The following is a 24,667-nucleotide window of genomic DNA, read 5'->3' as shown; positions in this document are numbered from 1 at the left end:
ATATACCTTGATGTTGCAGCAAAAAGACCATATATTTTTTTAACCGATTTCCGAACTCTAAATGGGTGAATTTTGGCGAATTAAACGCCTTTCTAATATTCGCTCTCGGAGCGATGACGTCACAACGTGACGTCACATCGGGAAGCAATCCGCCATTTTCTCAAACACCGAGTCAAATCAGCTCTGTTATTTTCCGTTTTTCCGACTGTTTTCCGTACCTTGGAGACATCATGCCTCGTCGGTGTGTTGTCGGAGGGTGTAACAACACGAACAGGGACGGATTCAAGTTGCACCAGTGGCCCAAAGATGCGAAAGTGGCAAGAAATTGGACGTTTGTTCCGCACACTTTACAGACGAAAGCTATGCTACGACAGAGATGGCAAGAATGTGTAGATATCCTGCGACACTCAAAGCAGATGCATTTCCAACGATAAAGTCAAAGAAATCTGCCGCCAGACCCTCATTGAATCTGCCGGAGTGTGTGAGCAATTCAGGGACAAAGTACCTCGGTAGCACGGCAAGCAATGGCGGCAGTTTGTTCCCGCAGACGAGCGAGCTAAACCCCCTATCGACCCTCGCTTCCCTGGCCTGCTGACATCAACTCCAAAACTGGACAGATCAGCTTTCAGGAAAAGAGCGCGGATGAGGGTATGTCTACAGAATATATTAATTGATGAAAACTGGGCTGTCTGCACTGTCAAAGTGCATGTTGTTGCCAAATGTATTTCATATGCTGTAAACCTAGTTCATAGTTGTTAGTTTCCTTTAATGCCAAACAAACACATACCAATCGTTGGTTAGAAGGCGATCGCCAAATTCGTCCTCGCTTTCTCCCGTGTCGCTGGCTGTCGTGTCGTTTTCGTCGTTTTCGCTTGCATACGGTTCAAACCAATATGGCTCAATAGCTTCAGTTTCTTCTTCAATTTCGTTTTTGCTACCTGCCTCCACACTACAACCATCCGTTTCAATACATGCGTAATCTGTTGAATCGCTTAAGCCGCTGAAATCCGAGTCTGAATCCGAGTTAATGTCGCTATAGCTTGCTGTCCTTTCCGCCATGTTTGTTTGTGTTGGCTTCACTATGTGACGTCACAGGAAAATGGACGGGTGTTTATAACGATGGTTAAAATCAGGCACTTTGAAGCTTTTTTTAGGGATATTGCGTGATGGGTAAAATTTTGAAAAAATCTTCGATAAATATAATAAGCCACTGGGAACTGATTTTTAATGGTTTTTACCATTCTGAAATTGTAATAATGTTCCCCTTTAAGTGAAACTTTTATTTGTAGATTGCACAGTACAGTACATATTCCGTACAATTGACCACTAAATGGTAACACCCCAATAAGTTTTTCAACTTGTTTAAGTCAGGGTCCACATTAATCAATTCATGAGTCTGGTGTCTTGACCGCTGCGGCGGAGGCTCTGCCGAACCCCTCACCGAACCTCTAGGGTTCGATCGAACCCAGGTTAAGAACCACTGATTTAGTGGTCAATAGTACGGAATATGTACTGTACTGTGCAATCTACTAATAAAAGTCTCAATCAATCAATCAAAGCACTACAGTAGCATAAATGCTACATTTAGCAATTATTTAGCTACAGAATGATGTTGAAGCACTAAGTTGCATTTACAGTTATTCCTTACTGCTGCTTTAAATATGTGTAATAATGCCAATTTCATGCAGACAAGTAAGTCAGTGTTTTCACATTCAAACACATGTTTTTTTTAACCTTAGTAACACATAAGTCAACTTGGAAAACTGATGTGTTACTTGCTATTCTAAGCATGCATAACCCCAAATAAACTTTGGTAATGCATTTGGCAGCCTCACATGGATCACAATGATGCCTTAGCATTGTGTAAGGGCTACTTTACTTTCAGGTGGTTTCTGCAGGAGCACGCCGGCCCATTACTGAATGGTCTCAATTGATTTATTGTTTAAATAGCCCCAGGACTGGTTTGACAGCCAATGTTGATGATCACAACATTGCCCCAGCAAATAAACAACTTTGTTTCCTTGCCTCCTGCCATGACGCAGAAGGAGTATTAAGAAACGGAATGTCACTTTGCATCATAGAGACTTCCCATTACTCAGTAAGTGCGTTGGAAGAGGGAAGAGCCCAATTAAGGTGGTGTAGATAAAAGGGTTGCCACAAAGGAAGTTTGAAAAGCGCCTTTTTACCAGACATAACCTAACTTTGAAGATTATGTTCTTTACCCATCAGTTGGTATACACCGCCATTTTTTTCAAGATTCTCCAAATACCATGTGCACGTTCTGAAACGCTTATTTTTTTTCACGCCAGCCAGCTGTGACTTTTTTGGGAGTATTTTCCATCCTCTGACTAATCATGCTCATTGTTTAATGTGTAAAGTAAAGTGATTAAGCGTGTTTCTGTATTACGTTTAAAGGGAATGAGTTAATTGTACAGCGCGCATCAGCGCAAAATTAACTTTGAAAATGTCGACAGGGTGTCAAATTATTGATTCATTCCCTCTTCCATTCATCCATCCATCCATTCATTGATTTAAACGTCACATCTGCCACCTGATTGGCGGACATGACAGGGATGCAAGTGCCTTGAAATTACACCCTTCAGCAAATGGTGTCTTTAAAAAAACATGCAAAGCCTTCTAAGAAAATAACCAAAATAGTTCTAAACGTACATTCGATAATGTTACATAAACAGGTATTGTTTTTAATATGACATACACAAGTATTGTTTTCACACCAGTTAGTTTCAGTGGCTAACATGAGTATTACCCAAATATCAAGAGTATTAACATGACATTTGGTGAGAAGGTTGAAGCCATAACATTTTGGTGCACACCTCATTTTCAATAGAACAATTTCTCTTATTATTTGCTTAATTAATGAACCACCTATAGACTAGGCTGTACTAGGTTCTTGTGACCATATGATAATGTACTATGTGGACAATTCCATTATGTGGTCCTGGGGTTACCGACGAGTTATGCTCCTACGACATGTAGGTAAAATTTTAGTGTACCGTATTTTTCGGACTATAAGGCGCACTTAAAATCCTTTGATTTTCTCAAAAATCGACAGTGCGCCTTATAACTCGGTGCGCCTAATGTACGGAATAATTCTGGTTGTGCTTACCGACCTCGAAGCAATTTTATTTGTTACATGGTGTAATGATAAGTGTGACCAGTAGATGGTAGTCATACATAAGAGATACGTGTAGACTGCAATATGACTCAAGTAAACAACACCAACACTTTAAATGTTCCATTGAAAATAAAGAACATTGCAGTTGCAGCATTTTGTTAATATGAAGGTGAAAAGTGTCACAAAGACGAGTATATGTTTGATTGAACTGTTTACAAAAGCCTACAATTCAGAAATTATTGATAGAACTGTTTCATGCTTGTATAAGGGTCTGTTGAATATGAAATCATATTCAACTTCATATATTAAAACAAAATGGGAGAAGGAAGGAGGGATAACTATATCTGAGGAAGAATGGACAATAATATGGAAATATCAATGGACTTGTACCAGCTCACCCAAGTGGAGGGAGTTTGGCTGGAAACATTTTATCAGATTTTTTTATTACACCTTCTCAGAAGTCTCACTATGATAACAACTCCCCTGCCTGTTGGAGAAATTGTGGGAATTTAAATGCAAATCACTACCATGTTTTCTGGGACTGCTCCACCATAAAGAACTATTGGAAAGAGATACACCAAGCTCTACAGGAGATTTTTAAATGTGAAATACCCCTCTAAAGTAAAGCTTTGTTTTTTGGACATATACCTCAGGACTGGCTGAAGAAAGATAAACACTTAATGAATATCCTACTGGTGGCTTGTAAAAAGAGCATTACTAGGAAATGGATATCCCAGGAGAGCCCAACTTTGAAGCAATGGATGGAAACAACAATGGACATATATAAAATGGAGAAGATAACTGCCTTTATTAATTATAAATTGGAGAAATTTACTTCATACTGGGAAAACTGGGTCAACTATGTCACGCCCCATAAACCTGACTTAAATTTTTCGAATTAGTGATTGTACTGCAAAAAAAAAAAAGGGACTACTCCCAAATGTGTATATGTATGTGTGTATATATACAGTATGTATATATTAGAGATGCGCGGTTTGCGGGCACAACCGCGGAGTCCGCGGATTATCCGCGGATCGGGCGGATGAAATAAAAAAAAATTAGATTTTATCCGCGGGTCGGGTCGGGTCGGGTGGTTCAAATTATTTAAAAAAATTAGATTTTAAATAGATTCAGGCGGGTGGCAGTTAAACCAATTCGGAAATATATATACATAGTTAAATGTTGTTACCCACATACGAAAAACGAGCAGGCACCTGCTGCATATGCCACAACAGAAGAAAAAAAAGAAAAAGAGATGGACACTTTTACGGAGCGGAGAAGGGACGCCTCGCCGGGGTCCGGGACCGAGGCCCCTTCCCCCGAGAGGGCCCCACCGGGAGCCGTAGCTGAGGTGATCCGCGAGAAGGGCCCGACGCACGTCCAGGGTCACCACCGCGCCCACCGCACCGACACCCCGCCTCGTCCGCCTTCGCCGCGGCCGGCGTCACGCGCAGCAGGTAAGCAGCTTACCTGCCCGCCACCCCTGTTGCCGGGGGCGCGTAACAGGGGTCACTCCGCGCGCAGTGCGCTCACGAAAGGGGTGGGGCTCACCCTGGTTGATATAGACAGCAGCTAGGACGGTGGCCATGGCAGTTGGAACCCGCTAAGGAGTGTGTAACAACCCACCTGCCGAATCAACTAGCCCTGAAAATGGATGGCGCTGGAGCGTCGGGCCCATATACCCGGCCGTCGCCGGCAGCGAGACGCGCTTGGAGGTGCGCTCAGCGCGGCTCCCATATGATTGCGCACTGGTGTGCGTCTGGGTCGTGACAGCGTGGCACGCGAATGTCTGTGCTGCATTGGATCAGTCTCCTTTCTTTAACAGGCAAAAGCTTTATAACCTCACTAATGCCTTGCATCGTCTATATTAGATATATAACAACGGGCGGGTGCGGGCGGATGGCGGGCGGATGCGGTTCTGATCAAATGTTAGATCGGGTGGATTGCGGATGGTTGACGACTTTCTGATGCGGTTGCGGATGAAATAATTGCCTATCCGCGCATCTCTAGTATATATATATATATATATATATTTATATATATGTATTTGTGTGTATATATATATGTATGTATCTGTTCATATTTTATTTTATTTTTGATTATTATTATTACTAATGTATCATTATTTATTTTCTTTTTTTTCTCTTTCTTCGTTTATTTAATCGATGTATTTGTAGATATTACTTAGTTTTTTTGTTGTTGTTTCTTTCTTTTTTGGGGGGAGGTGGGTGGTATGGATGGGATATAAACAAAAATATTTTGACATTTAGGGCAGGCAATAGATACATGAGTTATGTGAATATGATGTAATGGATAGGAATGTCTGATGCTGGATGTCAATAAAAATAAAAATAAAATAAAGGACATTACACATGGCACTCAAAAATATGTCAAAATGTTTTAGTATGATTTTGAAGCCGCACCGCTTGATGGATTGTCGGCCCATTACGGCTACCGTAGTCAGAGATACAAGTATTACTATGGTATGTACAGTATGAGGACTGCAAAATGGCACCCATTAGCAGACAGACTATCTGGCGTTTTGTTTCACAATATTATGCAAAACCAGCTTTTTTTACCTTCTGGTACCTGTTGATGGGTATTTGGGATCTACATAAGGTCTGAAAATTTGCGCACGTTCGCCACTGTAGTCCGTGTCGATACTGTAGTCGATAAACTTTTTCTTTTTCATTATCTTCTTGTTATGGGACATTCATCCTCTGCTGTTGCCATTTCTAATATAAAGTAGTGTAAAGTTCTAACTTATATCTCGCTATCAAAGCACTAAAACTACCGGTGTAGTGAGTTTACATAATTCACCCACGGATCTTTTGTTATTACAGAGTTCCGGTCAGACGGTTTTTCACGGGACACATTTCCGGCGTTGTTGTTGCACTAGTGAGCCACGGATGAGAGGATGCTGCTCCGTTAGCTCCATCTTTTGACACTTCTTCCACTCCACGCTACACCGCTACAACAAAGATGACTGGGTGGAAGAAGATGGTCTGTAAAACGTAATCTATGCAACATTTTGACCAAAGAACCACCATTACATGTTATGTAGACCACAAGGAAGTGTTTAGAGAAAAAAAATAAAAATTACCCCTTTTATGCGCCTTATAATCCGGTGCACCTTTTGTATTAAAAAAACTTGACTAGACCCGCTCATCGGCAGTGCGTTTTATAATCCGGTGCGCCCTATGGTCCGGAAAATACGGTACATGACATTTGGTGACGAGGTTGAAGCCATTACATTTTGGTGCACACCTCATTTTCAATAGAAGCATTTCTCTTATTTGTTTAATTCATGAACCACCTATAGACTAGGGAGTTCTCCTTAATACGCTGTATTTGCACAACCATTTTCTCCCTTCTTGTGATCATATGATGATATACTATGTAGACAATTCCACTACATGTGGTCTTGGGGTTATGCTCCTACGACATGTAGGTCGAATCTTAGTGTAAGTCAGAATTTATACCTGAACTAAAAAAAAGGCAGTTTCAGTATACATATTATTTTTCTGCATGCTAGCTATTATATAGTTATTATAGTATATTATTAGGTCCCTGGTCTCAGCCAAAAACCAAAGCAAGATCTACACCGGTGTCAACTATGTTTTTTGTAAGAAGAATGGAGATGATAAAGGTCATTTGAGTCTCGATGTTCTACATAGGTAGATTGCTGACACCTGCGCCCAGCTCAGCGAGGTGTTTCGCCTGCTGATAGAGTCGCAGGGCTTGCATGTAAAGGGTGCTCTTGAGAAGGTCTATTTCTGAGTGAGCCATTCTGTGTTTGGTAGGATCTTTTGTTACACTTTTTCTCGAAGGAGGCATCCCAAAAACACCCCAAAAAATTATATGACAAAAATGTTTTTTTTTCACACACAAACAAGTGATAAAAAAAGACGGCGATAATGGCATTATAGTTCCAACATCACAAAAAAATAGCAATTAACACTACACAGGGTAAGAAAACAAAAAAGACATGAAAAAAGCACAAATCAAACAAACGAGCCTCGAAACATAGTGCCGTATTTTTCAGAGTATAAGTCGCATTTTTTGGGGAAATTGATTTGATAAAACCCAACACCACGAATAGGCATTTGAAGGGCAATTTAAAATAAATAAAGAATAGTGAACAACAGGCTGAATAAGTGTACGTTATATGAGGCATAAATAACCAACTGGTATGTTAACGTAACATATTATGGTAAGAGTCATTCAAATAACTATAACATATAGAACATGCTATACGTTTACCAAACAATCTGTCACTCCGAATCGCTAAATCCCATGAAATCTTATACGTCTAGTCTCTTACGTGAAAGAGATAAATAATATTATTTGATATTTTACGCTAATGTGTTAATAATTTCACACAAAATCACTCCTGAGTATAAGTCGCACCCCCGGCCAAACTATGAAAAAAACTGCGACTTATAGTCCGAAAAATACGGTATTAGGACCGAGCAAAATACTAAAATTACGACAGACAATATCAAAACAACCTGGACTCTCATAACATCTGGGGAGTGCCACAGACTAAGGGACTCCATGCCACACCGTATTGCTGCAGTAATTCAGGCAAAAGGAGCCCCGACCAAGTATTGAGTGCTGTACATGTTCATACTTTTTATGTTCATACTTTTCAGTCGACCGGCATTTCTAAAGTCTTTTTTAAAAAAAATCATAGGTAATATTAAAATTTTCTGAGATACTGAATATCGGTTTTTCATTAGTTTTTAGTTGTAGTCATACAAATTAAAAGAAAGTCACACTTAAAATACATTATCTGTGTGCATTAAATGTTTATAATATACAAGTTTCACTTTTTGAATGAAATTACTGAAATAAACTTTTCGGTCGTAATATAATTTATTGTGTGTGTATATACATGTATATATATATATATATATATATATACACATATATATAAAAGTAAATAACCAAAACAACCAAATGTGTTTACCATTTGTATGTTAAAAAATGTAGTTAAAGGAAGTTTAAACGTATCAATTCTCACACCTACACTTAACAACAAATATCAATAATTTGCCTGTGTCCAGGTAATAATAATTACATTCTGGATAATCGTAATAACATTAATCACAGAACAAATAAGATACACTCAAGATTAATGATATAATAAAGCAATAATCAAGAGAAGACCAAGAACTTTCTTTATACTGCCTCTTCCTCAAATCTTAAAGATTCATGTTTTTATACTGTTTCTTAAACTTCTCATTGTCCATACGTTGTTTCAAATCATCACTCAGTCTATATTTACAATTAGTGTTTTTTACTATAACGAAAGAGACAAGCGGTAGCAAATGGATGGATGGATGGATGTTGAATTTATTTACTTTTTTCTGACATGAAGACCATGTTTGTCTAGTATTGCTAGACCTCTGCTTTTGTTTGTTCCTTACAAAGAGAGAGAGCTGAGGATACACATATTTCCTGTGTTGGTGACGGCTACTGTATGCATCTTCAAAATGTGAAAATGAACCATAGACAAAGCTCCAGACAGGTGCACCATGGGGAAGATAAGATACATGAAATATATATAGGGACTAACGAATGGTGCTCGCAAGGGGATAAAGCTCATTACGCCGCCACTGACCTCACGACACCTCTGTTATGTCACCTTGCAAGTTTCTGGTAGCTCTCCTGCACACAACAAATGCAGCCTGGCTATAAAAAGATTGTATGTGTGTGTATGTATAAATACATATATACATAAATATATTTATATTTAGAAGCACATGCATTTATTGTCCTTTTGTATCGATGTACTGCATATGGTGTCATTTCCCAACCAATCTCGGAGTAGACTTGCCTACGAACTGAAGATGCTAATAAAACGTTATTATATTATAAGCTCGGACACAGGCAATGTGTGTTAGTCCTGGTAAGGAGTCGGTTAAGATAGAATGAACCAGCGCCAGACTGGAAAATTCCTGCACACATAGGATTTCTCTTAGAATAATACATAAGTCACATGTTTTTTCTGTAGTGACTGTGCCAGAGGTAAACATGCATTCTACTGAGGTGGCAAATTATGACGCATTCAATCTATCGCAGTACCAAGCAAATAGTTTCAAGGTCCCCGTCATATAAATTCTTAGGTGTGATTATTTAAGTTGCACTACACAAAATAAACATAACGTTATTAATATCAGCACTACGGACCCCATTAACAAAAAAATCCTCAAAAGAGCCCACTACCTATAATTTGGTTTTTTTTAAACATCAGATTATTGTTTCCCAAAACATTATTAGTTAATTAGGGCATTAGAAACAACAATCTTAACGTCATTGGTCTCAGCGAAACTTTGCTAAAACCAGCGTTTTTATTACATAATGCCTTTGTCTCTATTTTTACATTTTCATAGAGAGAGGTATTTTTTAAGTTATGTACACACATTTACATGTACTAATGTGTGTACATGTACATGCTGTATCTGGACAGATCCCCTCAGAGTTTGAGCAGATGGTATAGGTATTAATTATACACCATAAAACATGAACAAAATGCGATGTCACATGAATGATTATCAAAGTAATTATTTGTGGAATGAAAAAAACACAAGTAATGTAAAAAATATATATGGCATTTACTTTTTGATATCAATATACAACACAAAGCAGCGCAGCCTGTGTTCAATTTGATGAGATGACAAAACATTTGAACAAGTATTGATGTTATTGCAACACTGACAAAGTTAGCAGTTAAATTAAGGGACGAGTGAGCATCCCAGTAAACAAACTAAAGACTTTATAAACAAGTTTTGGCAACGTTCCCGACACATTGCCTGCTGCATGCTAGCTCTCAGTTTCAGCAGCTGACGGATGGAAGGTAGTTGCACATTCAAAATGAAACCGCAACATCAAATATTTTTCTCCTCCAACAGCATTGCACTCTTAAACGCACACCGAGACTCCACTAAGCCATCTGTTCCGTTTACTCGTTCAAAGCAAAATCTGTGAAATCGCCGCCATGTTTTGTCGAGCCTAACGGCGCAAGTGCACATGCGCAGGCGCTGCGGTGGGTCAGTTTTCGGTAAGTAAGCAGTGTTGCCTAAAATTAATAATTTACGTTTTTCAGTAATAAAAAAATTAAACGGTATTACTAACCATCTGGAATTGTATAGTGGTTCATCAATATACCGTTTACCATTACATCCCTAGACTGAACTCTCACATTATTAACTGTATCCACTTGGCATCCATTGCACCGGTCACCCAGGGGGTGTGTCCCCACATCTGCGGTCCCCTCCAAGGTTTCTCATTGTATCTCATTGGGTTGAGCTTTTTCTTGCCCTGATGTGGGATCTGAGCCGAGGATGTCAATGTGGCTTGTGCAGCCCTTTGAGACATTTATGATTAAGGGTTATATAAGTAAATGTTGATTGATTGATTGATTTTTGTGCATCAGGGACATTATTATTAATGCTATGCTTAATTGTATGTTAATGTGATGATAACCTGTAGCTTAAGTATTACACAACCACTTTCAATGCTAATCTTCTTCATTTCCCTCATAAAATCTGTAGGACAGATAATCTATGTATCTATTTATTTAACTATCCTATCAATCTGTCCATCTACAAGTATCTATCCATTATCTAAAAACAATTAATTTCAGTTTTCTAATTATATTCTATTTAATGCAGCTTTATTTACTTTTACATATATTTTTATTGAGACCCATTTAAAGGGTATACAACAACTAATATATTAATTGAAAGTAAAATAATATATATTTAGAATATACTCTAGATCAGTGGTTCTTAAACTTGTTAGAGGTACCGAACCCTACCAGTTTCATTTGCGCATTCACCAAACCCTTCTTTAGTGGAAAAAAAAATGAAATACATTTTTCAAATTCAAGACAAATGTATATGTTTTTTTACTGGTGCACAAAATGAACCGTGCATGAACATCACCTTGTTCACAGAACAAAACCAACACAGTGCATAACCTCACAACAAATTACACACCTGCAAATCAGTGTGACTTCTGCTGTTGCCTTTGAGAAACCAGTTCAGATATGCGTGGCTTCACCTTGGCAAGCGCCACTTATGTCATTTTCACAACAGAGTCTGTTCCTTTTCTTCGTTTTTATGTCCATCATCCTCGAAAAGGATTGCTCGCAAAATATGTTGTAACAAATGGTATAAAAAACCCCAGGGCTTTCTTAGCAATAACTGGATACTTTTCCATTTGTCGACACCAAAACGTTGAGACCGTTGTTGTTCTGAAGAGTTGCTGTTGAACCTGGCTCTGCTGAATTTCAATGATTTCGTCGAGGTATTCATCATTGACATTTGCTCTCTCAACAGCAAACGTGAACGGCTGTCTCACCCATGCTGGATATGACTCTCTTTTAGGGAAATATCCGTCGAGAGACTTTGCAAGCTCATCTACGGTAAGTGCGTGGCAATTGTTTGCTTCAGTTCCATGGGTACAGAAATGTCTCTGATTTCAGACACATCTTCGATCTTAAAACAATATTTGTTGTTATTGTCATTGTAAGTGGGCCAAAACACTTATATTAGAAAATAATTTCATGGAAATTACAGCTGCCATTTGATTATAATAATAAAACATTTAACTTGTTATTTAGTCAGGTTTGGAACAGGTGTGTTGCTGGTGTGGCCACTGTGTATGTGCACGTCTGACGTCGCTCACATGTGCTCCACTGAATGCTCAAGGAGTTTTTGCGTTTGGTCACACATATGGAAAATTAGAGGGAACATTATTTGGGGGTATCCATAATACGCCGAAAGGGATAACTTTTAATTTACACGATGAGTCGGCTGTGTCTTGACCTTCGCGGCGGAGGCTCCACCGAACCCCTGAGGCCGGCTCACCGAACCCCTGGGGTTCGATCGAACCCAGGTTAAGAACCACTGCTCTAGATTAAGGCAAGGGTTCTAAATGTGTTATTTTCTATTAACTATTAAAAGTACAAATTACGCATTTAATTGCAATTTTCTATTTCTGTCCTACAGGCATTTACTTTCTCAGTGCCCTAATTCCTGGCACACTGTTGCACAAAATTCACTAAGGGTTTCATTACGTTAGGCTAACAACAAACGTTATGTCCGTCCATTCATTTTCTACCGCGTGTTCAATAAAAACTACCTGATGAAAGCATAGCAGAGGTTTTGTAGAATTGTACAGCAAAGACTTTGCTTATCACCAATGCACTGTAAGCTCAAGGTATTATCTGACTACGGAGCTAACATTGTCAGCAAAAACTCAGTGGAATAACGGCGTTCAGAGCCAAGATAAGTGAGCCCACATCTTACACAGTCACAAACTTGCTGGAGAAATGTTTTCAAGACACTGAAAGTGCTTGAGCTTACAACACATAACTTTAAAGGGGAACATTATCACCAGACCTATGTAAGCGTCAATATATACCTTGATGTTGCAGAAAAAAGACCATATATTTTTTTAACCGATTTCCGAACTCTAAATGTGTGAATTTTGGCGAATTAAACGTCTTTCTAATATTCGCTCTCGGAGCGATGACGTCACAACGTGACGTCGCATCGGGAAGCAATCCGCCATTTTCTCAAACACCAAGTCAAATTAGCTCTGTTATTTTCCGTTTTTTCGACTGTTTTCCGTACCTTGGAGACATCATGCCTCGTCGGTGTGTTGTCGGAGGGTGTAACAACACGAACAGGGACGGATTCAAGTTGCACCAGTGGCCCAAAGATGCGAAAGTGGCAAGAAATTGGACGTTTGTTCCGCACACTTTACCGACGAAAGCTATGCTACGACAGAGATGGCAAGAACGTGTGGATATCCTGCGACACTCAAAGCAGATGCATTTCCAACGATAAAGTCAAAGAAATCTGCCGCCAGACCCCCATTGAATCTGCCGGAGTGTGTGAGCAATTCAGGGACAAAGGACCTCGCTAGCACGGCACGCAATGGCGGCAGTTTGTTCCCGCAGACGAGCGAGCTAAACCCCCTGGATGTCTTGGCTCACACCGTCCCGAAGATGATCAAGAGAAGAATATAGACCCTAGCTTCCCTGGCCTGCTGACATGAGGGTATGTCTCCAGAATATATTAATTGATGAAAATTGGGCTGTCTGCACTCTAAAAGTGCATGTTGTTGCCAAATGTATTTCATATGCTGTAAACCTAGTTCATAGTTGTTAGTTTCCTTTAATGCCAAACAAACACATACCAATCGTTGGTTAGAAGGCGATCGCCGAATTCGTCCTCGCTTTCTCCCGTGTCGCTGGCTGTCGTGACGTTTTCGTCGGTTTCGCTTGCATACGGTTCAAACCGATATGGCTCAATAGCTTCAGTTTCTTCTTCAATTTCGTTTTCGCTACCTGCCTCTACACTACAACCATCCGTTTCAATACATGCGTAATCTGTTGAATCGCTTAAGCCGCTGAAGTCCGAGTCTGAATCCGAGCTAATGTCGCTATAGCTTGCTGTTCTTTCCGCCATGTTTGTTTGTATTGGCATCACTATGTGACGTCATAGGAAAATGGACGGGTGTATATAACGATGGTTAAAATCAGGCACTTTAAAGCTTTTTTTAGGGATATTGCGTGATGGGTAAAATTTTGAAAAAAACTTCGAAAAATATAATAAGCCACTGGGAACTGATTTTTAATGGTTTTAACAATTCTGAAATTGTGATAATGTTCCCCTTTAAAAGATTGAATTTAGCCAACTTGAATGTACTGTATGAATTGCAGAGCTGTGAATATTGTTGGCTAAAATGCAGCTGGAAATCATACTCAATGCATATAAATTAGTAACCTGACTCTCGCCAGATCCTTGTAATTCGTTGAGCTCCACACAAGGATCTGGGCTCGAGGGCATTGCAAATTCCTTCAAGATGGCAAAAAATAATGAACCAATCAGGATCGCTGGGCGGGGTTTCATAGATGTGACGTAGCGCCGAAGCGACTGTTTGATTCAAACAACAATGGCGGCACACAACGAGGAGTCGTGTGCTGACATTGATTCTGCCATTGCAACTGTTTTGCGACATCGATCGTCTACTGACATTGCTGCGTTGTTTCAGTAAAAGTTCTTTAACTTTTCGCTCTATCCAATTTGTCGGCTGTTGTGTTTTGGATTTGCCAGCGTCGCTCTCATCAACGTCACGGGTTGATTTGGATGTGAGTGGTTGAAGTAGCACGTCATTCAGGATAACGGACAAGTGGTTTATCCAATCACATACAACTATTTTTTTCACAAGGCCCCGCCTTCTGAAATACATCTCCTATTGTGTGGAGCTCAGCGAACTGCAAGGATCTGGCGAGAGTCAGGTTAATAAATTAGTGGATTAGATATGCAAAAGAATAAAAACTCGCCGCCACAAAAACCACAGCACCCACACGCCACCACTCGTGTGTGCTCTATTGCAGCGGTGTTGCAGAAATTAAGTTAGTGCATTTAAAGTTCCGGGCGTTACATGTGGTCTGGATTTTATGAATGTTTAGTTACACTCATTAAATGATTAATAATAATAATAATAGATTTTATTTTGTAGAAAGCACTTTACATTGAGCAAACAACCTCAAAGTGCTACAGTGTATTGAAAAAAAAATAAAAAAATAAAAAGATAATAAAAAAATAAATAAAAATAAAAACTAGAACAGCATAATAGCTAGAACTCGTATGCATATATCTATAAAAAGGCTTTTTTAAAAAGAAGGGTTTTTAAGCCTTTTTTAAAAGCATCCACAGTCTGTGGTGCCCTCAGGTGGTCAGGGAGAGCATTTCACAGACTGGGAGCGGCAGAGCAAAAAGCCCGGTCTCCCATAGTTTGATTAATAAAAGCATTAGAATATTAATCAAATATATTGTCCTAATTGAATCCAGTAGTTGGCAAACTTTTTCCACCAAGTACCATTTCAGAAAACTTGGCTCCCCAAGTACCACCAGAATGACCAACAATAAAACACAGTAGGCTTAAATATTCATTAAAACAATGCAGATCCACTGTAACATGACACAGTTTGAACAGTAACACTGTTTGAATATTTATTTAAGCAATTCTTTGGCATATGGAGCATGCGTACCACAGTTTGAGAATCACCGGATTAATCGTTGCAGTTCTAAAACTTTCATTCTCAAAGGTTTTCTTTAGCGCGAGACAGTCGTGACAGTATTTTTTCTTTCATTTATAAAGTTAGCTGCTAATTGTGACACATTTAGACTTTTATTTATTAAATATGTTTTTTAAAGTTAAAGTACCATTGATAGTCACACACACACTAGGTGTGGTGAAATTACCCTCTGCATATGACCCATTCCCTTGTTCCACCTCCTGAGAGGTGAGGGGAGCAGTGAGCTGCAGCGGTGGCCGCCCTCAGGAATGTATTAACAACAAATGCTAAATGATGGTTATTTTTGCTTTTAATTTCTTTCTTTTTGAGCCAGTGACATAGAGCAGCTTAAATTGGCCAACATTTTTTGCAGTCGCTAATTAATGCGGACCACCCCTGATATAACAAATATTTAACATGTCTCCCAATTAGTTGCTACCCTTGTCTTCCTGGGGTGGTGTTAGGTCAGGGGTCGGGAACCCAAAATGTTGAAAAAAACCATATTTGACCAAAATTAAAAAATCTCTCTGGAGCCTTAAAAAATTAAAAGCCTTGTCAAGACTTGGTCTTGGGTGTGTGCTTTTCCGGGATGCAACGGAAAGTTGGCTCGGGCGAGACTGGAATGAAGGTACATGATTTATTAATTATTATCAAAAAAAAAGGAATAAATGAAAGCGCGCACAGTGGCGGAGAATAAACTATGAAATCAAAAGACTATAGCAAAAAGTACAAACGAAAAACACGCACAATGGCGGAGAACAAACTATGAAACCAAAAAGGCTATAAACATGGAACAAAAACTTACTTGGCTTGGACAAAAATAGTTGCATGGAGAATGGACATGGAAAGAAGTATCAGGCATGGACAGAGCATAAATGTGGTGAGGTCGTCAGAAAGACAAACTGAAAAACACTGAACTTAAATACTACAGACATGATTAACGAAAACAGGTGCGTGACTCAAGACGTGAAACTTCCCATTTATTTTGGCCACAATGTTTTTCTTTATCCCCCACCTGGGGTTGTGTGGGCGGAAAAAAAGAAAAAAATTGTGACGGGGGCGGGACTTGAGTCTTGGGGGGCGGGGCATGAAATTTGGGACGTGGCTTGGACTGATTAGACCTGATTTCTAAAAACATGTTTTGATAATGTTTTATCAAAGACATGGCATTAGTTTTTAGCTGGAGGCGGGTGATTTAAAGAAAAAGTATTGAAAAAAAAATCCTGGTCTGTGATGTCATCATGGGGAAGCCGGGCAGACTGCTGCTTGCTTCCGCCCGGAGGGGGAAGCGACGTGTCCTGCTGGCTCGCGGAAGTTTTTCCCCGTCCTTGGCGACGTTTCCGGGACGGGAGCGACGCGCCGATCGGCACCAGCTTGCCTTCATTCCCCCACATCATCCCCCTGCGCTCCCTGGGGGAAAATTTTCGCGCAGCGTCTCTGCCTCCATGGCGCGCAGCATCTCCCAAGAAGCTTCATCCACATTGTCCAACTCGGCCAACTTACTTGCGGAAAAGCGGGTCTGCTGACGACCTACTGTCATGACTTGATCCTGGGTGTTTGCTTTTCCGGGATGCAACGGAAAGTTGGCTCGGGCGAGACGGGAATGAAGGTACATGATTTATTAATATATCAAAAAAAAAGCGCGCACAGTGGCGGAGAATAAACTATGAAACCAAAAGACTATAGCAAAAAAGTACAAACGAAAAAACACGCACAATGGCGGAGAACAAACTATGAAACCAAAAAGACTATAAACATGGAACAAAAACTTACTTGGCTTGGACAAAAATAGTTGCATGGAGAATGGACATGGAAAGAAGTATCAGGCATGGACAGAGCATAAATGTGGTGAGGTCGTCAGAAAGACAAACTGAAAAACACTGAACTTAAATACTACAGACATGATTAACGAAAACAGGTGCGTGACTCAAGACGTGAAACAGGTGCGTGACGTGACAGGTGAAAACTAATGGGTTGCTATAGTGACAAGAGTGCACAATGAGTCCAAACGTGGAACAGGTGAAACTAATGGGGTAATCATGGAAACAAGACAAGGGAGTGAAAAGACAGAAACTAAAGAGTCCTATAACTAAACAAAACATGACTTAAAACAAAACATGATTACACAGACACGACAAGCCTTATATACGTCTTATAATGAAGGCAGCACATGATGTAAGTGTCTATATTAACTATAGTAGCCTACTATCAAAATTACTATGTGTCGCATGCTGACACAAATCTTTGTTGACAGAAATGTTGACATCCATCCATCCATTTTCTACCGCTTATTCCCTTTGGGGTCGCGGGGGGGCGCTGGAGCCTATCTCAGCTACAATCAGGCGGAAGGCGGGGTACACCCTGGACAAGTCGCCACCTCACATTTATTCAACACATTTTTACAAAATTGGAAAACATTAGTAAAACGAAGGCTTCTCAGAGGGTGAGATAACTCCTGGAAATTACCGTCTTAGAATGACCAAAGGTATAGATGTGTGTGTCCATGGTAAAGAAAACGGCAGGCTGCCTTCTAGTGGATTTTCTTACAATCTTTGCAATCTGTGTAACATTTGCTGTGGTCTGGAACAACATGGCACACAAACAACTATCAGAAATGCAGCCAATATTACCAACATATATTGTGTCATGAGACATGCACATATAAATGAAATACACAGAGGACATAATTAAAAGAAATAAATGAGCTCAAATATATATACAAACGAGACATAATGATGTAATATGTAAATACAGCTAACCAAAATAAATTGTTAATATCGGTTAGCTTGCAGTCATGCACTGACCAAATATGCCTGAATAGCAACCCACACAAGTCAATAACATCAACAAAGCTCACCTTTGTGCATTCACGCACAGTATAAAACGTTTGGTGGACAAAATGAGACAAGGAAGGAGTGGCATAAAACACATCTTTTTGTGGCAGCGTCGGAGAAAGTTGTGCATGTAAACAAACAACGGTGAGTTCAGGGACTCCAGTAATTAGTAGAATAAAACGTTGCTCGCCAATTGATTGAGTTAAACAGTAGAATTTCTAATTATTAGGAAGCTTTGTGTCATGTTTGTCCTCTTAAAGAAACCATGTTAAAACTAAAAATTTATTTCCCCCCCACTTTTTTCCAATTTCATAAATTTTTGAAAACTCTCCAGGGAGCCACTAGGGTGCTGCTAAAGAGCCGCTTAGGCTCTAGAGCAGTGGTTCTTAACCTTGTTGGAGGTACCGAACCTCACCAGTTTCATATGCGCATTCACCGAACCCTTTTTTAGTGAAAAATATATACATATATTGTTTTTCAAATTCAAGGCAAAGTTATATGTTTTTTACTGGTGCACAAAATGAACAGTGCATGAACATCACCTTGTTCACAGAACAAAACAAACACAGTGCATGAACTCACAACAAATTACACACCTGCAAATCAGTGTGACTTCTGCTGTTGCCTTTGAGAGACCAGTTCAGATATGCATGGCTTCACTTTGGCAAGTGCCACTCTCATGTCATTTTAAATTATAAATGATGAAATAAAATAATTTATTTATTTTCACAGCAAAGTCTGTTCCTTTTCTTTATTTTCCACCCAGACATACAATACTAGTACACAGCTCATGAAAAACAATATTTTTTGTTATTGTCATTGTAAGTGGGCCAAAACACTTATATTAGAAAATAATATCATGGAAATGACAGCTGTCATTTGATTAAGAAAATAAAACATTTAATTTGTTATTTAGTCACTGAATGCTCAAGGAGTTTTTGCGTTTGCTCACGCATATGGAAAATTAGAGGGAACATTGTTTGAGGGTATCCATAATACGCCGATAGGGAGAAGTTTTTATTTACACAATGAGTCCGGTGTGTCTTGACCTCTGCGGCGAAGGCTCCGCCGAACCCCTGAAGCCGACTCACCGAACCCCTAGGGTTCGATCGAACACAGGTTAAGAACCACTGCTCTAGAGCCTCGGGTTGCAGACCCCCCGTGTTAGGTGGACTAAGGTAACCTCTCCTTTATCCATTGGCCACCATCAGTAATTAATTCCTCATTTAATGGTCCATGCACTTTGTAGAAAGCAGACAAGTTGAGACTGAATGCATTCTGCTGCCTGGTATGAAACACTACAGTACAGTAGTTTTTAGCATGTTAATGTCCAGCCTTGCTCCTTGTTTGCTTCTATACACTGTGGACATACGGTGTAGTGTAGCTTATCTACATATGTCCAACCTTTAAAAAAAATGTGGTACCATATTTTCTGGACCGTAAAGCGCCCCGGATTATAAGGCGCATTAAAGGGGTCATATTGTTATTTTTTTCTAAGCGTAAAAGACTTCCTTGTGGTCTACATAACATGTAATGGTGGTTCTTTGGTCAAAATGTTGCATAGATGAAGTTTTACACATCATCTTCAAGTCGCTTTCTGACAGTCGCTTCGGAATGCGTCGTTTTGTGGGCGGTCTTATTTACGTGGCTCTCCTTCGACAGCGTCTTCTCCCCGTCATCTTTGTTGTAGCGGTGTAGCGTGCAAGGACGGGAGTGGAAGATGTGTCAAAAGATGGAGCTAACTGTTTTAATGACATTCAGACTTTACTTCAATCAATAACGGAGCAGCATCTCCTCATCCGTGGTTCACTAGTGCAACAACAACACCGGAAATGTGTCCCGTGAAACACCGTCCGACCGGAACTCTCTAATAACTGAAGTTCCTTGGGTGAATAATGTAGACTCACTACACCGGTATGTTTTAGTGCTTTCATGGCGAGTTTACTGACAGATATAAGTACGAACTTTACACTACTTTATATTAGAAATGGCAACAGCGGAGGATGAATGTCCCATAACAAGAAGATAGAGAAAAAGAAGAAGCTTATCGACTACAGTGTCGGCACGGACTACAAAGGTGGACTTTTCAGGACTTATCCAGATCCCAAATACAGATCAGCAGGTACCAAAAGGTAAGAAAAGTTGCTTTTGCATAACATTGCGAAACAAAACGGCAGATATTATGTCTTACCTTATAAACACACCATAATAATACTCCTATGTTGAAGCACAGTACAATCCATTAAGCGGTGCGGCTTCATAGCTTACCAAAGTCCTACTAAAACATTTTGATAGATTTTTGAGCGCCGTGTGTATTGGTCCAATTTTTTCAATGGAACATATAACATTTTGATGTTGTGCACTTGAGTCATATTGCAGTCTACACGTATCGCTTATGTGTGACTGCCATCTACTGGTCACACTTATCATTTCACCATGTACCAAATTAAATAGCTTCGATGTTGGTAAGCACAACCAAAATTATTCCTTACATTAGGCACACGGGTTATAAGGCGCACTGTCCAGTTTTGAGAAAATGAAAGGATTTTAAGTGTGCCTTATAGTCCAAAAAATACGGTAAATAACGAATATGATCTACAGTAATGATGCCTCCCTCTCCTTATACTTAATCCTGGGTACGCTGTAAACAGTGTTTACTCTCGGCTCAACACTGACTCATCTTGCAGGTCAACACTTTCCCCTTCACATTGCTATTGATCCCACATGCTTGTAATGAATTCTTTTCAACTGCTTGAGCTGATAGAGCAGACTCAGTTGGTGTGTCGCACCACACGCACACACACACACACACACACACACGGGCGCACACACATGCAATAAGTGTTCTGTCCAGCTTTGCAGTGAATTATATAAGAACCGGCAGTAAGGTTCAACATGATAAACATTAAACAGGTAACAGAGGCGATGGAACTATGAAATATTTATGAACTTCTTATAAGACATTTTGTAATGCTGTCCATAGAAAATATTGTTCGGCTAAAGCTTTGAAAACCACAACGTCTGTTTGCTTTCAATATGGTATTGGATGTTGAAAAGTAAAAATGCAAAGCTCACCACATCGACAGCTGCAGCCTCATGTCTTGTCCTGGAGAGATGAGAGTTGAACTGCCGGCTGGCTTATGCATTTTGTGTGTGTGTGTGTGCGTGCGTGTGTTTGTATGGGTGTGTGTATGGCTGCCTAATGAGTGCGTGGATGTGTGGAGATGAAACTAAAGAGAACAAGGCAGCCCAACGCTATCTCCCTCCCTCACACTGTCCCCTCCTCCTATTGCTCTTCTCTCTCGAACTCTTTAAAATAATTTGATTTCTAAGTCATTTCAATACTTTCATTTATTGTACAAAATAACAAATTGCTACTGCAAGGCTTCAACAAAGTCACCTTTTTGTGTGTGCACTGTATACATTTCACCCACAGAAGACCATGACGTTTTACATTGACGTCAGTGAGATAATAGACCTGCTCAGTCGCCTCGTGGTGAGAGTGTCCGCCCTGAGATCGGTAAGTCGTGAGTTCAAACCCCGGCCGAGTCCTACCAAAGACTATAAAAATGGGACCCATTACCTACCTGCTTGGCACTCAGCATCAAGGATTGGAATTGGTGGTTAAATCACTAAAAATGATTCCCGAGCGCGGCCACCGCTGCTGCTCACGCCTCCCCTCACCTCCCAGGGGGTGGAACAAGGGGATGGGTCAAATGCAGAGGATAATTTCACCACACCTAGTGTGTGTGTGACTATCAGTGGTACTTTAACTTTAACTTTTTAATAGATCAGTGATTCATCAGGAACTACACGGGCGTATTGCACTTTTTACTTCCACTAATTGCATTTTTTTTAATTGTATGGGCTTACTTTCAATATGATGGACCTATCTACACTTTCTTAAAGGTTGCGCAAGATCAGTTAAAACCTATGGCTGCTAAAGAAAGGTCCCAAATTATAGTACCGTATTTTTCGGACTATAAGTCACAGTTTTTTTCATAGTTTGGCCGGGGGTGTGACTTATGTGTGAAATTATTAACACATTAGCGTAAAACATGGGTGCTCAATACGTCGATCGCGATCTACCAGTCGATCGCAAAGGTAGTATTGGTAGATTGCATTACATAAAAAAAAAAAAATTGCATTGCATTAAAAAAAATAAAAAAATTTGATGCCAGCCTATCATCCATCCCGTCTTTTGATTGATAAACAGGGCAGCCAGTCAGATGACATCTTCGTTTTTCTGACACTTAGGTCACTGCGCATGCGCAAACAACGGCGCTCAGTGCAGCAAAGCCCTCAGTTTTTTCTCTTAAGGGTATAAAAATGAGTGGGGGAGCTGGACCAAGTAAGAAGACAAAAACTTATCACTTTCATACGGAATGGGAGGAGGACTTTTTTTTCACGATGACATTTTCGAAGTGCGTTTGCCTCATCTGCCAATCTGCCATCGCAATACCAAAGAAGGGAAATGTGGAGCGGCATTTTCGGACTATTCATGGAAAATACGACACCGACTTCCCGCTGAAAAGCGAGCTGAGAAAGAGAAAGGTGAAGAACTGAAATCCCAGTTGTCCAGACAGCAGTCATTTTTCACACAACAAACTTCAAAAGCGAAAGTCGCCACCGAAGCATCATTCCGGGTGAGTCACATCATCGTTAATAACAATAAGTCCTTCCAAGACGGAGAGATGGTAAAGGAGGCATTCGTTGAAGCAGCTGACTCATTGTTCCGAGACTTTAAAAATAAGGCAGAAATATTACCTTCGATATAAAGAATCCTCAATATATTTAGAAATAAATATATGTATTGCATTTTTGTAGTAGGTACATCATTTTGACTTGATCATTTTATAAGTAGCTTGCATGCTGAAAAAGTGTGAGCACCCCTGATTCTTGTATTATCATTAAACACCTTTAATTTATTAACAATATTAACTATATGTGTTAAACATGCTTGCATTATCATTAAACACCTTTAACTTGTTAACAAAAACATATATTTCATAAATAAGTAAACATAAATTATATATATGAATGAGGTAGATCCCCACGACTTGATCAATTGAAAAGTAGCTCACCTGCAGAAAAAGTGTGAGCACCCCTGGCGTAAAATATCAAATAATATTATTGATCTCATTCACGTAAGAGACTAGACGTATAAGATTTCATGGGATTTAGCGATTAGGAGTGACAGATTGTTTGGTAAACGTATAGCATGTTCTATATGTTATAGTTATTTGAATGACTCTTACCATAATATGTTACGTTAACATACCAGTTGGTTATTTATGCCTCATATAACGTACACTTATTCAGCCTGTTGTTCACTATTCTTTATTTATTTTAAATTGCCTTTCAAATGTCTATTCTTGGTGTTGGCTTTTATCAAATATTTATATATACTATATATATCCATTTATACTGTAACTACCTGCCGGTTTGAATGTGTATGTTTGTTTGTAATGTTGTTCATGTTTCCCATGGTCTGTGGACACACTGTGTCTGCAGGGAATGAGGAAGTGTTGTTGTGTGAGTAAAACACGGAGGCGGATGTGTCTTAGTACAATATGTTGCCGTGGTGCATCGTCACAATCAAATACACCTCCATTACAGTTTTGTACAACCACTGACACATGTTTGTTAAAAGATACCGTATTTTTCGGACTATAAGTTGCTCCGGAGTATAAGTTGCACCGGCCGAAAATGCATAATAAAGAAGGAAAAAAACATATATAAGTCGCATTTTTGGGGGAAATGTATTTGATAAAAGCCAACACCAAGAATAGACATTTGAAAGGCAATTTAAAATAAATAAAGAATAGTGAACAACAGGCTGAATAAGTGTACGTTATATGAGGCATAAATAACCAACTGGTATGTTAACGTAACATATTATGGTAAGAGTCATTCAAATAACTATAACATATAGAACATGCTATACGTTTACCAAACAATCTGTCACTCCTAATCGCTAAATCCCATGAAATCTTATACGTCTAGTCTCTTACGTGAATGAGATCAATAATATTATTTGATATTTTACGCTAATGTGTTAATAATTTCACACATAAGTCGCTCCTGAGTATAAGTCGCACCCCCGGCCAAACTATGAAAAAAACTGCGACTTATAGTCCGAAAAATACGGTACAATCCATTAAGCGGTGCGGCTTCATAGCTTACGAAAGTCGTACGAAAACATTTTGATAGATTTTTGAGCGCCGTGTGTAATGTTCTATATTTTCAATGGAACATATAACATTTTGGTGTTGCACAACCAACATTATTCCGTACATTAGGCGCACTGTCAAGGTTTGAGGAAATGAAAGGATTTTAAGTGCGCCCTATAGTCAGAAAAATACGGTACTTTGATGACTGGAACAGCGCTGCTGTCATATTTGGCTAACCAACTTAAACTAAATAAAGAAGAAAGCTCTATACCGTCCATTAAATATATAGCTGGGAACATTACACACAATCCTAAGGGAATTAACTCTCTCTTTAGAGACTTCTACAAAAATTTACATACACCAGATTGACCCACCCTTTTCAGACATTGAGGCATTTTTTATTAATATGTTCTTACCAAAA

General features: G+C 39.5%; 1 protein-coding gene across 1 annotated transcript in view; it reads right to left on the bottom strand.

Annotated features, from left to right (window-relative positions):
• hrh2a (histamine receptor H2a) overlaps positions 1 to 21,223 on the bottom strand; it is a 39,506-nt gene extending 18,283 nt beyond the window's left edge. The window contains exon 1 of the mRNA XM_061930122.2: positions 21,149 to 21,223. The gene's annotated coding sequence lies outside the window, so the exon portion shown is untranslated. The remainder of the gene's footprint in view (positions 1 to 21,148) is intronic.
• Between the last annotated feature and the right edge of the window lie 3,444 nt (positions 21,224 to 24,667).

This window comes from Nerophis lumbriciformis, linkage group LG36, assembly GCF_033978685.3.
Source record: "Nerophis lumbriciformis linkage group LG36, RoL_Nlum_v2.1, whole genome shotgun sequence".
NCBI classification, from domain to species: Eukaryota; Metazoa; Chordata; class Actinopteri; order Syngnathiformes; family Syngnathidae; genus Nerophis; species Nerophis lumbriciformis.
Note: the sequence above shows the minus strand (reverse complement) of the source record. Positions and strands in the feature narration are given on the sequence as shown.